This window comes from Triticum dicoccoides, chromosome 4A (assembly GCF_002162155.2).
Source record: "Triticum dicoccoides isolate Atlit2015 ecotype Zavitan chromosome 4A, WEW_v2.0, whole genome shotgun sequence".
In the NCBI taxonomy this organism is placed as follows: Eukaryota; Viridiplantae; Streptophyta; class Magnoliopsida; order Poales; family Poaceae; genus Triticum; species Triticum dicoccoides.
In genome coordinates this window covers 737,637,036-737,650,419 of record NC_041386.1, presented here as the reverse complement: position 1 = coordinate 737,650,419, position 13,384 = coordinate 737,637,036, and positions in this window count along the sequence as shown.

The following is a 13,384-nucleotide window of genomic DNA, read 5'->3' as shown; positions in this document are numbered from 1 at the left end:
CGGTGGGGGGGGGGGGTGGATGAATGGCATCTTGACCACATGGGCGGTGAGTTCCGGTGGATCTCCTTTGCGCTGCAGGCCTTTTCCCGCTGCACTTGGTAGCTTACGATCGCGGTAGTCAGCCCCGGTGCATTCGCGGGGGCTGGTAGAGGTGACATCGGACCGGAGAAAACTTTGGATGACTCGTTCATCCCGACGGTGGCGACGACCAGGGTCGTCGTTCTCCTACTTGCAGGCGCCGTTGAGGTCCCTGCCCTCTACCCCAACCCCAATGCCCGGATGAAAACCCAAAATCTCCTTAGGTTGGGCGGGGGCGGCACTGCGTGTGTCGTACCCTTCTTGGAGGCGCCGCCCGGGGTGTTTGGGTGCTGGGTTAGAGGAACTGCAGGCGGAGGGGATGGGACCAGTGGTAGCAGGTGGTGTTTGCGATGGAGGAGCGGCGTGGCATCTGGCACGTCGACATCGGCGGGTCTCAGCGGCATGGAGCATCGGGGTCTCGCCGGTGGGCGTGTGATGATGGACCCGCACAGGATGGTTGCATTGTCTGGCGTCATGCTGGCGTCGACGACAGCTAGACCGGGCAAGGTAGATGCAACAGTACAATACTGAAAATGGATTGGTAGCAGGTGGCTGTGGCGGCCTCATATCCGACAGACGTCCTGGTTGAGGAGTGCGTCAGACTGGTGGGTGCCCCATACCCGGCAGGCATCCTGATTGAGACATCAGGTCTTAAATGTTAGGTTTGACTGCGAGGTCTGTTTGGTATTAGGCCTAAACTATCAGCATCCCTTCATCAACTGGATAGGAGTAGCGACACATGTTGCCTAGACGGTAGCTTTAGTCTTACTGTTGTATGACTTTGTAAGGTCTGGTGTGAATAATTAAGAAAGTGGTTGCATGCATTGTCCAGATGCAGAGGCCGGAGGTCCTCCTCCTTTTCTAAAAAAGAGGCCATCTTAAAAATCCCATGACATGGTGCTCTTTTGTTTGTTTCGCTTGTTCTCATGATTTTAACCTTGTTTCATCATATTAGAAGGCAACACTCGCCGGGATGGCGGGCGTGGCGCGTCGAGTTTAAATGATCGACCCGGGTGCGCCTACCAGATAAATGCATGGTTTGTGTGAGGATGAATACTATGACTTCTAACCGTGTGCTTCTTCGTGGTTCGGCCTGGACCATGGGTTTGGCCACAAGCAAGGAATCTTGTTCCCCGACCCCTCTTTGTTAAATGAGCTTACATGGGCAAATTTGGTCTTGCTCCTTTTATTTTCGGCTGGCCCAACTATTTTGCCTGCACGGATCCCGGTAATCGCTTTGTTATCATGTGGTGTTACCGAGAGGTTGCTAGAATTTCAAACTCTTTTGAAAAGTAATTTCAAATTTTTATTAGTGTACCAGTATAGGTATTCCAGCTAAGAGCAACTCTATCACAGTCACCAAATTCACCCAAACTGCATAATAACTGCCATATGCAGCACAAACCACAAATAGCAGCTGCACCAGAGCTGCCATCCACCCCTCAATCGCCATAATTTTTGGAGCTCCCTCCATATTTGGAGCATGAGAGGGATAGCACTCCATAATTTTCCTCAACCATCTCATCGGAATTGGGAATTGCCTTCGGAAATCGAGTCATTGTCGTCATCAAAATTGAGTCGCCATCGGCCGGATCAAGTCGTTGCCACCGCAATCACGTCATCGCTCACTCCGCTGGCCACCCCCGCGAAGCTCTGTACCATGGCTTTGGGAGAGGAAGGTCACTGTGGCTCATGTATAGGAGCTTGATGCCGATGGAGTGAGGTGCAGAACTGCGTCGTGCACATCCACGATGAAGTCCTGGGAGGCAGCTCCTGGAGAGATAATGGTTGCTGTAACTCATAGGAGCTTGAGCCCATGGCGCCACCATGTGTTCGTGCTGCTGAGAGCAGCGAGGCCGGTGTGGCAGTAGGAGTAATCATCAGTGTGATGACTAGGTTGATTTGGGCGTAACCATGGGGATGCTGGCTGGCTTGATTTAAGAGTAGCCGTTGTGGATGATTTGGAGAGCAAGGTTTGGATGTGCGGTTGCAAGAGGAGATATTGAGGGGAAAATAAATGGAAATAAAGAGGTGTCCTACTAACCGTTCGGATCCCACAAGGTGAGAAAATTTTGGAGGTTGGGATATACACGCACCCTAGTCAGCATCCATATTTTTTGGCGATCAATTACATAACGAATATGGTGATTCTCAACTTATGCAACATCTGGTAGAGTTGCTCTAAGCCACCTACACCCATCTATCCACCTTCCTTTCTCCAAAGCAAGTAACAAAAAAAGTTCTTTTCTTCCTTTGTCCTCTCTTTATTGTGCATGTAAATTGTTGTAGGTTTCCAACAGAAAGGAAATAGTGCATTTTAGATATGTGTTATCTCTTAAAATCTCTGCATTTTCAGAAAAGATCTTTGCTTTATGTGTTATCTCTTGATTGTGCATGGTACAGTTTTCCAAAGAAATGTGTTATCATGCATGGTCGGGGGCTCTAGGGCTAGAACAACATGGAACAGCTAGGCATTTTAATCTCAGATGTGATATGTTGATAAGTGTGCGTACCACAAGCTTGTACAAGTTGGCTCTTCTCTCCAAGATCTTACCAATTCATTTCCTAACCCCATTTGTGTGACCTTGTGGCGGGTTTTATTACTCGGTTTTAAAATCATAGTGGATTTTTTATAATATATGATAACTTAATTAAATGGACTAATGTTTGTCTAAGTGTATTTCAGATTAAGTATCAGTGTTGGAAGATAATTGTTGACCCCTCAATTCTTCATGTCCAAAAGTGTTGGCAAGGCGAAGGATATTTCACATAGCTTTGCCGATTCAAGATCATATTAAGTCCTTAGGTATGCTGATACTATCCAAAATGATCAACTGTGTTAGGTGATGAATTTCTAATTTAGATCAAACTCCAAAAACACCCAAGAACCTCAATCATTTCCCTACTATCTCTCACATTTCACATTATTTGGTGCCACCAAGTTAGAATTCTGGTTCTAGCCTATATATAACCATACCTATCCCACTGTTAAAAAAATTATTTCAAACGTCCACTTCTAAGAGAGAGCCACCAAGTCAGGTGTCTTTCTCAAAGGAATTTCTACTCCAACATCCATGCCAAACCTTCCAATCTCTATTACCCTCTTTGCTTTCAAGTGGACCTTTCAAGGCTTCATCCTATGAGTTTCTGAGTGTGGCAACGATTTTCTTTTGACGCACAAGCAACCTTATCTTACCTTTGGAGGGTGTGCACCTCGTATATCGGCTAGGCGTGCTTGGGACCATTAACGTGTGAAGGAACAAAGAAGTTTGTGAGGGCTTGAAGACCGCTTACTTTGTGAATATATACCCCGAGTGAGGCTCAACCTTGATGGTCGATAAGCCATGATGGTAGAGATGGGTAAGCACTTTGTAGGCCCTTGTTGGGCAACGCTACCGAGACTTTCACCTTTGTGGTATGTAGTCTTAGATTCTTTTGTGGTTGAAACCTCCATTAATGAGGAGTAAGATAAGGATATCGTCAACTATTCGAACCCTGGGGAAAAAAGCATTTCTGGTCTCTCTCCCGAACAATTTATTTTGCAAGTTTTGCTTCCGCGCATACTCTTTTGTAGCTTGTATGTGTAAGAAGTCTCCAGCTAAGCTTAGAATTCATAAAAAATTAATTGACTAGAAATTTTAGGTTGCTAGTTTTGTTAGTATAAATTCACCCCACCATGCTTTATACTCCGAACGGTCGTACATGTCGCGGTTTTGGTTTGTTTCATTTATTGCAATGATTTTCCTTAATTTATCATAGTTTTTCAACCCAACGAATACGTAGCTTGTCGACTGGGTGTGTCATGGCTGGTTTAACTGAACTTGGCTCTCACATGAGTGCACACCTAGAAAATATGGGATCTTTGATGCGGATTAACAAGTTATGATGAAGATTCCTCCTCTTCACTGGACCTTGAGTATGTCATCTTCACTTTAGTTTGTACTTTGTAGTCAAGAATGTGCCATAGAGGAACTAGTATGCACCGATGATGTGGTGCGCTTGGGTAAAAACTGGGTCATTGGGCCTTGGTAAGACGCACCTAGACAATACACACGTTTCTGTTGCATGGCTACTCAGTTGTTGTACTAGTATTCTATTTCTCAAAAAAAAAGTTGTTGTAGTATTCTAACATCCAGGGCGCCTATCAGATCCGGTGAACAAACAAAATGACAGTTCGTCGAAGGAGCATCAGGGGACACAAAATAGTAAGAATGATACCCGCAACTCGACGACGGCTGCTGATACAGGTGGTGAGGTGAACTCCCCATCCAAGTCGAAGGTGTTCCAGAATAAGAGAAAGGGGGCTCCTCAGGGTCCGAAACAGGTGTATCGCAGAGTTGAGCTGCCTCTTCTGACGGACGTCGCACATACAGATGCTGTATCAGGCACAAAAGAGGGAGAGGTAGGCACAGACAAAAGTTCAGAACAGGGGGATGAGGAAGTCAGAGAATCTAAGAAGAAGAAACCGACTCCCACGAGTTCAGAAAATTCGGCAGCGGCTGCGAGTCAGCCCTGCCCGGGCAAATGAGTTACCTAAGCTGGAACTGCCGGGGGCTTGGGAACCCCGGGGCAGTTCGAGAGCTTTGCAGTATTGTAAAGCAAGAAGCGTCCGGTCTCCTGTTTGTCATGGAGACGAAGATCGCAGCAGTGAGAGTGGAGAACTTGCGGACATGGTTGGGTTTTGAGGGATGTTTTGCTGTTAACAGTGTGGGTCTCAGTGGTGGGATTGGTATGTTCTGGTCTCATGACTTTGACGTAGAGTTAAAGAGTTACAGTGCCGGCCATATTGATGTCATGGTGCGGAGGAAAGGTGATGATGGTAGAAAATGGCAAGTGACTGGTTTCTATGGAGCTCCAAGGGCTGAAGATAGGCATCATAGTTGGAGATTCATGAGAACTTTGTTTGCAATCCAACATGAGGCTTGGATGTGTATTGGTGATTTTAACGAAACTTTGGAAGGACCGGAACACTTTTCACGGTCCTCACGTCCAGAATGGCAAATGCGAGCATTTCGTGAAGTTATGGATGAGTGTTCTCTAGTTGATCTTGGCTACTCTGGAACAACATATACCCGGGATAATAGACAGCCAGGAGGATCAAATGTAAAAGCAAGGCTTGACAGGGCATTTGGGAATGAAGCTTTTATGAACATGTTTGAACATATCAAAGTCCGTCATATTGTTGCTACGGAATCGTGTTGGAAATATGCCCTATAGGCAATAATAAAATGGTTAATGGTTATTAATATATTTCTTTGTTCATGATAATTGTCTGTTATTCATGCTATAATTGTATTATCCAGAAATCGTAATACACGTGTGAATACATAGACCACAACATGTCCCTAGTGAGCCTCTAGTTGACTAGCTCGTTGATCAACAGATAGTCATGGTTTCCTGACAATGGACATTGGATGTCATTGATAACGGGATCACATCATTAGGAGAATGATGTGATGGACAAGACCCAATCCTAAGCATAGCTCAAAGATCGTGTAGTTCGTTTAGCTAGAGCTTTTCCAAATGTCAAGTATCATTTCCTTAGACCATGAGATTGTGCAACTCCCGGATATCGTAGGAGTGCTTTGGGTGTACCAAACGTCACAACGTAACTGGGTGACTATAAAGGTGCACTACGGGTATCTCCGAAAGTGTCTGTTGGGTTGGCACGAATGGAGACTGGGATTTTTCACTCCGTATGACAGTGAGGTATCTCTGGGCCCACTCGGTAATGCATCATCATAATGAGCTCAATGTGACCAAGTGTCTGGTCATGGGATCATGCATTACGGTACGAGTAAAGTGACTTGCCGGTAACGAGATTAAACGAGGTATTGGGATACCGACGATCGAGTCTCGGGCAAGTAACGTACCGATTGACAAAGGGAATTGTATACGGGGTTGTTTGAATCCTCGACATCGTGGTTCATCCGATGAGATCATCGAGGAGCATGTGGGAGCCAACATGGGTATCCAGATCCCACTGTTGGTTATTAACCGGAGAGGCGTCTCGGTCATGTCCGCATGTCTCCCGAACCCGTAGGGTCTACACACTTAAGGTTCGGTGACGCTAGGGTTGTAGAGATATGAGTATGCAGTAAACCGAAAGTTGTTCGGAGTCCCGGATGAGATCTCGGATGTCACGAGGAGTTCCGGAATGGTCCGGAGGTAAAGAATTATATATAGGAAGTCGAGTTTCGGCCATCGGGAAAGTTTCGGGATTCACCGATATTGTACCGGGACCACCGGAAGGGTCCCGGGGGTCCACCGGGTGGGGCAACCTATCCCAGAGGGCCCCATGGGCTGAAGTGGGAGGGTAACCAGCCCCAGGTGGGCTGGTGCGCCCCCCCTTGGCCCCGCTGTGCCTAGGGTTGGAAACCCTAGGGTGGGGGGCCTCCACTTGCCTTGGGGGGCAAGGCACCCCCTTGGCCGCCGCCCCCTAGGAGATCCCATCTCCTAGGGCCGACGCCCCCCTAGGGGCCCTATATAAAGAGGGGGGAGGGAGGGCAGCCGCACCCATGCTCTTGGCGCCTCCCTCTCCCTCTGCTACACCTCTCCCTCTCGCAGACGCTTGGCGAAGCCCTGTCGAGATCGCTGCTGCATCCACCACCACGCCGTCGTGCTGCTGGATCTTCATCAACCTCTCCTTCCCCCTTGCTGGATCAAGAAGGAGGAGACGTCTCCCTGCCCGTACGTGTGTTGAACGCGGAGGTGCCGTCCGTTTGGCGCTAGGATCTCCGGTGATTTGGATCACGACGAGCACGACTCCCTCAACCCCGTTCTCTTGAACGCTTCCGCTCTCGATCTACAAGGGTATGTAGATGCACTCCTCCCTCTTGTTGCTAGATGAACTCATAGATTCATCTTGGTGAAACCGTAGGAAATTTTTTATTTTCTGCAACGTTCCCCAACAGTGGCATCATGAGCTAGGTCTATGGGTAGTTCTCTTTGCACGAGTAGAACACAATTTGTTGTGGGCGTAGATGTTGTCAACTTTCTTGCCACTACTAGTCTTATTTTGCTTGAGCGGTATTGTGGGATGAAGCGGCCCAGACCGACCTTACACGTACGCTTACATGAGGCAGGTTCCACCGACTGACATGCACTAGTTGCATAAGGTGGCTAGCGGGTGTCTGTCTCTCCCACTTTAGTTGGAGCGGATTCGATGAAAAGGGTCCTTATGAAGGGTAAATAGAAGTTGACAAATCACGTTGTGGCTTTTGCGTATGTAAGAAAACGTTCTTGCTAGAACCCTATTGCAGCCACGTAAAACATGCAACAACAATTAGAGGACATCTAACTTGTTTTTGCAGCATATGATTTGTGATGTGATATGGCCAAAAGTTGTGATGAATGATGAATGATATATTGTGATGTATGAGATCATGTTCTTGTAGTAGGAATCACGACTTTCATGTCGATGAGTATGACAACCGGTAGGAGCCATAGGAGTTGTCTTAATTATTGTATGACCTGCGTGTCAATGATTTAACGCCATGTAATTACTTTACTTTATTGCTAAACCGTTAGCCATAGTAGTAGAAGTAATAGTTGGCGAGCAACTTCATGGAGACAAGATGATGGAGATCATGGTGTCATGCCGGTGACGAAGATGATCATGGAGCCCCGAAGATGGAGATCAAAGGAGCTATATGATATTGGCCATATCATGTCACTGTTTAATTGCATGTGATGTTTATTATGTTTATACATCTTGTTTACTTAGAACGACGGTAGTAAATAAGATGATCCCTCATAATAATTTCAAGAAAGTGTTCACCCTAACTGTGCACCGTTGCGAAAGTTCGTCGTTTCAAAGCACCACGTGATGATCGGGTGTGATAGATTCTAACCTTCACATACAATGGGTGTAAGACAGATTTACACATGCAAAACACTTAGGTTAACTTGACGAGCCTAGCATGTACAGACATGGCCTCGGAACACAAGAGACCGAAAGGTCGAACATGAGTCGTATGGAAGATACGATCAACATGGAGATGTTCACCGATGATGACTAGTCCGTCTCACGTGATGATCGGACACGACCTAGTCGACTCGGATCATGTATCACTTAGATGACCAGAGGGATGTCTAATCTGAGTGGGAGTTCATTAAATAATTTGATTAGATGAACTTAATTATCATGAACTTAGTCTAAAAACCTTTGCAAATATGTCTTGTAGATCAAATGGCCAACGCTCATGTCCACCTCAACTTCAACGCGTTCCTAGAGAAAACCAAGCTGAAAGATGATGGCAGCAACTATACGGACTGGGTCCAGAACCTGAGGATCATCCTCATAGCCGCAAAGAAAGATTATGTCTTAGAAGCACCGCTAGGTGAAGCTCCCATCCCAGAGAACCAAGACGTCATGAACGCTTGGCAGTCTTATGCTGATGATTACTCCCTCGTTCAGTGCCGCATGCTTTACAACTTAGAACCGGGGCTCCAAAGGTGTTTTGAGCAACACGGAGCATATGAGATGTTCAAAGAGCTGAAAATGGTTTTCCAAGCTCATGCCTGGGTCGATAGATATGAAGTCTCCGACAAGTTCTTCAGCTGTAAGATGGAGGAAAATAGTTTTGTCAGTGAGCACATACTCAAAATGTCTGGGTTGCACAACCACTTGACTCAGCTGGGAGTTAATCTCCCGGATGGCGCAGTTATTGACAGAATCCTTCAGTCGCTTCCACCAAGCTACAAGAGCTTTGTGATGAACTTCAATATGCAGGGGATGTAAAGGACCATTCATGAAGTATATTCAATGCTGAAATCAGCAGAGGTAGAGATCAAAAAGGAACATCAAGTATTGATGGTGAATAAAACCACTAAGTTCAAGAAAGGCAAGGGTAAGAAGAACTTCAAGAAGGATGGCAAGGAAGTTGCCGCGCTCGGTAAGCCAGCTACCGGGAAGAAGTCAAAGAATGAATCCAAGCCTGAGACTGAGTGCTTTTATTGCAAAGGGAAGGGTCACTGGAAGCGGAACTGCCCCAAATACTTAGCGGACAAGAAGGCCAGCAACACTAAAGGTATATGTGATATACATGTAATTGATGTGTACCTTACCAGTGCTCGTAGTAGCTCCTGGGTATTTGATAGCGGTGCCGTTGCTCATATTTGCAACTCAAAGCAGGAGCTGCGGAATAAGTGGAGACTGGCGAAGGATGAGGTGACGATGCACGTCGGGAATGGTTCCAGAGTCGATGTGATCGCCGTCGGCACGCTACCTCTACATTTACCTACGGGATTAGTTTTAAACCTCAATAATTGTAATTTAGTTCCAACTTTGAGCATGAACATTGTATCTGGATCTCGTTTAATACGAGATGGCTACTCATTTAAATCCGAGAATAATGGTTGTTCTATTTATATGAGAGATATGTTTTATGGTCATGCCCTGATGGTCAATGGTTTATTCTTGATGAATCTCGAACGTGATGTTACACATATTCATAGTGTGAATAACAAAAGATGTAAAGTTGATAACGATAGTCCCAAATACTTGTGGCACTGCCGCCTTGGTCACATTGGTGTCAAGCGCATGAAGAAGCTCCATGCTGATGGACTTTTAGAGTCTCTTGATTATGAATCATTTGACACATGCGAGCCATGCCTCATGGGCAAAATGACTAAGACTCCGTTCTCCGAAACAATGGAGCGAGCAACCAACTTATTGGAAATCATACATACTGATGTGTGCGGTCCAATGAGCGTTGAGGCTCGTGGAGGATATCGTTATGTTCTCACTCTCACTGATGACTTGAGTAGATATGGGTATGTCTACTTGATGAAACACAAGTCCGAGACCTTTGAAAAGTTCAAGGAGTTTCAGAATGAGGTAGAGAATCAACGTGACCGAAAAATAAAGTTCTTACGATCAGACCGTGGAGGAGAATATTTAAGTCACGAATTTGGTACGCACTTAAGGATATGTGGAATCGTTTCACAACTCACGCCGCCTGGAACACCTCAGCGTAACGGTGTGTCCGAACGTCGTAATCGCACTTTATTGGATATGGTGTGATCTATAATGTCTCGTACCGATTTACCGCTATCTTTTTGGGGATACGCTCTAGAGACAGCTACATTCACTTTAAATAGGGCACCGTCTAAATCCGTTGAGACGACACCGTATGAATTATGGTTTGGGAAGAAACCTAAGCTGTCGTTTCTGAAAGTTTGGGGATGCGATGCTTATGTTAAGAAGCTTCAACCTGAAAAGCTCGAACCCAAGTCGGAAAAATGCGTCTTCATAGGATACCCTAAGGAAACCATTGGGTATACCTTCTACCTTAGATCCAAAGGCAAGATCTTTGTTGCCAAGAACGGGTCCTTTCTGGAGAAAGAGTTTCTCTCGAGAGAAGTAAGTGGGAGGAAAGTGGAACTTGATGAAGTACTACCTCTTGAACCGGTAAGTAGCGCAGGTCAGGAAGATGTTCCCGTGGTGCCTACACCGACTGGAGAGGAAATTAATGATGATGATCAAGGTACTTTGGATCAAGTTGCTACTGAACTTCGTAGGTCCACAGGACACGTTCCACACCAGAGTGGTATGGCAACCCTGGCCTGGAGATCATGTTGTTCGAAAACGGTGAACCTTCGAACTATGAAGAAGCGATGGCGGGCCCAGATTCCAACAAATGGCTTGAAGCCATGCAATCCGAGATAGAATCCATGTATGAAAACAAAGTATGGACTTTGACAGACTTGCCCGATGATCGGCGAGCGATAGAAAACAAATGGATCTTTAAGAAGAAGACGGACACGGATGGTAATGTTACCATCTATAAAGCTCGACTTGTCGCTAAGGGTTATCGGCAAGTTCAAGGGGTTGACTACGATGAGACTTTCTCTCCTATAGCGAAGCTGAAGTCCGTCCGAATCATGTTAGCAATTGCTGCATACTATGATTATGAGATATGGCAGATGGACGTCAAAACGGCATTCCTTGACGGTTATCTTAAGGAAGAACTGTATATGATGCAGCCGGAAGGTTTTGTCGATCCTAAGAATGCTAACAAGGTATGCAAGCTCCAGCGATCCATTTATGGGCTGGTGCAAGCATCTCAGAGTTGGAACATTTGTTTTGATGAGATGATCAAAGCGTTTGGGTTTATGCAGACTTATGAAGAAGCCTGCGTTTACAAAAAAGTGAGTGGGAGCTCTGTAGCATTTCTCATATTATATGTAGATGGCATACTTTTGATGGGAAATGATATAGAACTTTTGGACAGCATTAAGGCCTACTTGAATAAGTGTTTTTCAATGAAGGACCTTGGAGAAGCTGCTTACATATTAGGCAGGAAGATCTATAGGGATAGATCGAGACGCCTCATAGGTCTTTCACAAAGCACATACCTTGATAAGATATTGAAGAAGTTCAATATGGATCAGTCCAAGAAAGGGTTCTTGCCTGTATTGCAAGGTGTGAGATTGAGCTCGGCTCAATGCCCGACCACGGCAGAAGATAAAGAAGAGATGAGTGTCATCCCCTATGCCTCAGCCATAGGATCTATTATGTATGCCATGCTGTGTACCAGACCTGATGTAAACCTTGCCGTAAGTTTGGTAGGAAGGTACCAAAGTAATCCCGGCAAGGAACACTAGACAACGGTCAAGAATATCCTGAAGTACCTAAAAAGGACAAAGGACATGTTTCTCGTCTGTGGAGGTGACGAAGAGCTCTTCGTAAAGGGCTACGTCGACGCTAGCTTCGACACAGATCTGGATGACTCGAAGTCACAAACCGGATACATGTATATTCTGAATGGTGGGGCAGTAAGCTGGTGCAGTTGCAAGCAAAGCGTCGTGGCGGGATCTACATGTGAAGCGGAGTACATGGCAGCCTCGGAGGCAGCGCATGAAGCAATCTGGGTGAAGGAGTTCATCACCGACCTGGGAGTCATACCCAATGCGTCAGGGCCGATCAAACTCTTCTGTGACAACACTGGAGCTATTGCACTTGCCAAGGAGCCCAGGTTTCACAAGAAGACCAGGCACATCAAGCGTTGCTTCAACTCCATTCATGAAAATGTTCAAGATGGAGACATAGATATTTGTAAAGTACATACGGACCTGAATTTGGCAGATCCGTTGACTAAACCTCTCCCTAGGGAAAAACATGATCAACACCAGAATTCCATGGGTGTTCGATTCATCACAATGTAACTAGATTATTGAACTCTAGTGCAAGTGGGAGACTGTTGGAAATATGCCCTAGAGGCAATAATAAAATGGTTATTATTATATTTCTTTGTTCATGATAATTGTCTGTTATTCATGCTATAATCGTATTATCCAGAAATCGTAATACACGTGTGAATACATAGACCACAACATGTCCCTAGTGAGCCTCTAGTTGACTAGCTCGTTGATCAACAGATAGTCATGGTTTCCTGACTATGGACATTGGATGTCATTGATAACGGGATCACATCATTAGGAGAATGATGTGATGGACAAGACCCAATCCTAAGCATAGCTCAAAGATCGTGTAGTTCATTTAGCTAGAGCTTTTCCAAATGTCAAGTATCATTTCCTTAGACCATGAGTTTGTGCAACTCCCGGATACTATAGGAGTGCTTTGGGTGTACCAAACGTCATAACGTAACTGGGTGACTATAAAGGTGCACTACGTGTATCTCCGAAAGTGTCTGTTGGGTTGGCACGAATCGAGACTGGGATTTGTCACTCCGTATGACGGAGAGGTATCTCTGGGCCCACTCGGTAATGCATCATCATAATGAGCTCAATGTGACCAAGTGTCTGGTCACGGGATCATGCATTACAGTACGAGTAAAGTGACTTGCCGGTAACGAGATTAAACGAGGTATTGGGATACCGATGATCGAGTCTCGGGCAAGTAACGTACTGATTGACAAAGGGAATTGTATAAGGGGTTGTTTGAATCCTCGACATCGTGGTTCATCCGATGAGATCATCGAGGAGCATGTGGGAGCCAACATGGGTATCCAGATCCCGCTGTTGGTTATTGACTGGAGAGGCGTCTCGGTCATGTCTGCATGTCTCCCAAACCCGTAGGGTCTACACACTTAAGGTTCGGTGACGCTAAGGTTGTAGAGATATGAGTATGCAGTAAACCGAAAGTTGTTCGGAGTCCCGGATGAGATCTCGGACATCACTAGGAGTTCCGGAATGGTCCGGAGGTAAAGAATTGTATATAGGAAATCGAGTTTCGGCCATCTGGAAAGTTTCGCGGGTCACCGGTATTGTACCGGGACCACCAGAAGGGTCCCGGGGGTCCACCGGGTGGGGCCACCTATCCCGAAGGGCCCCATGGGCT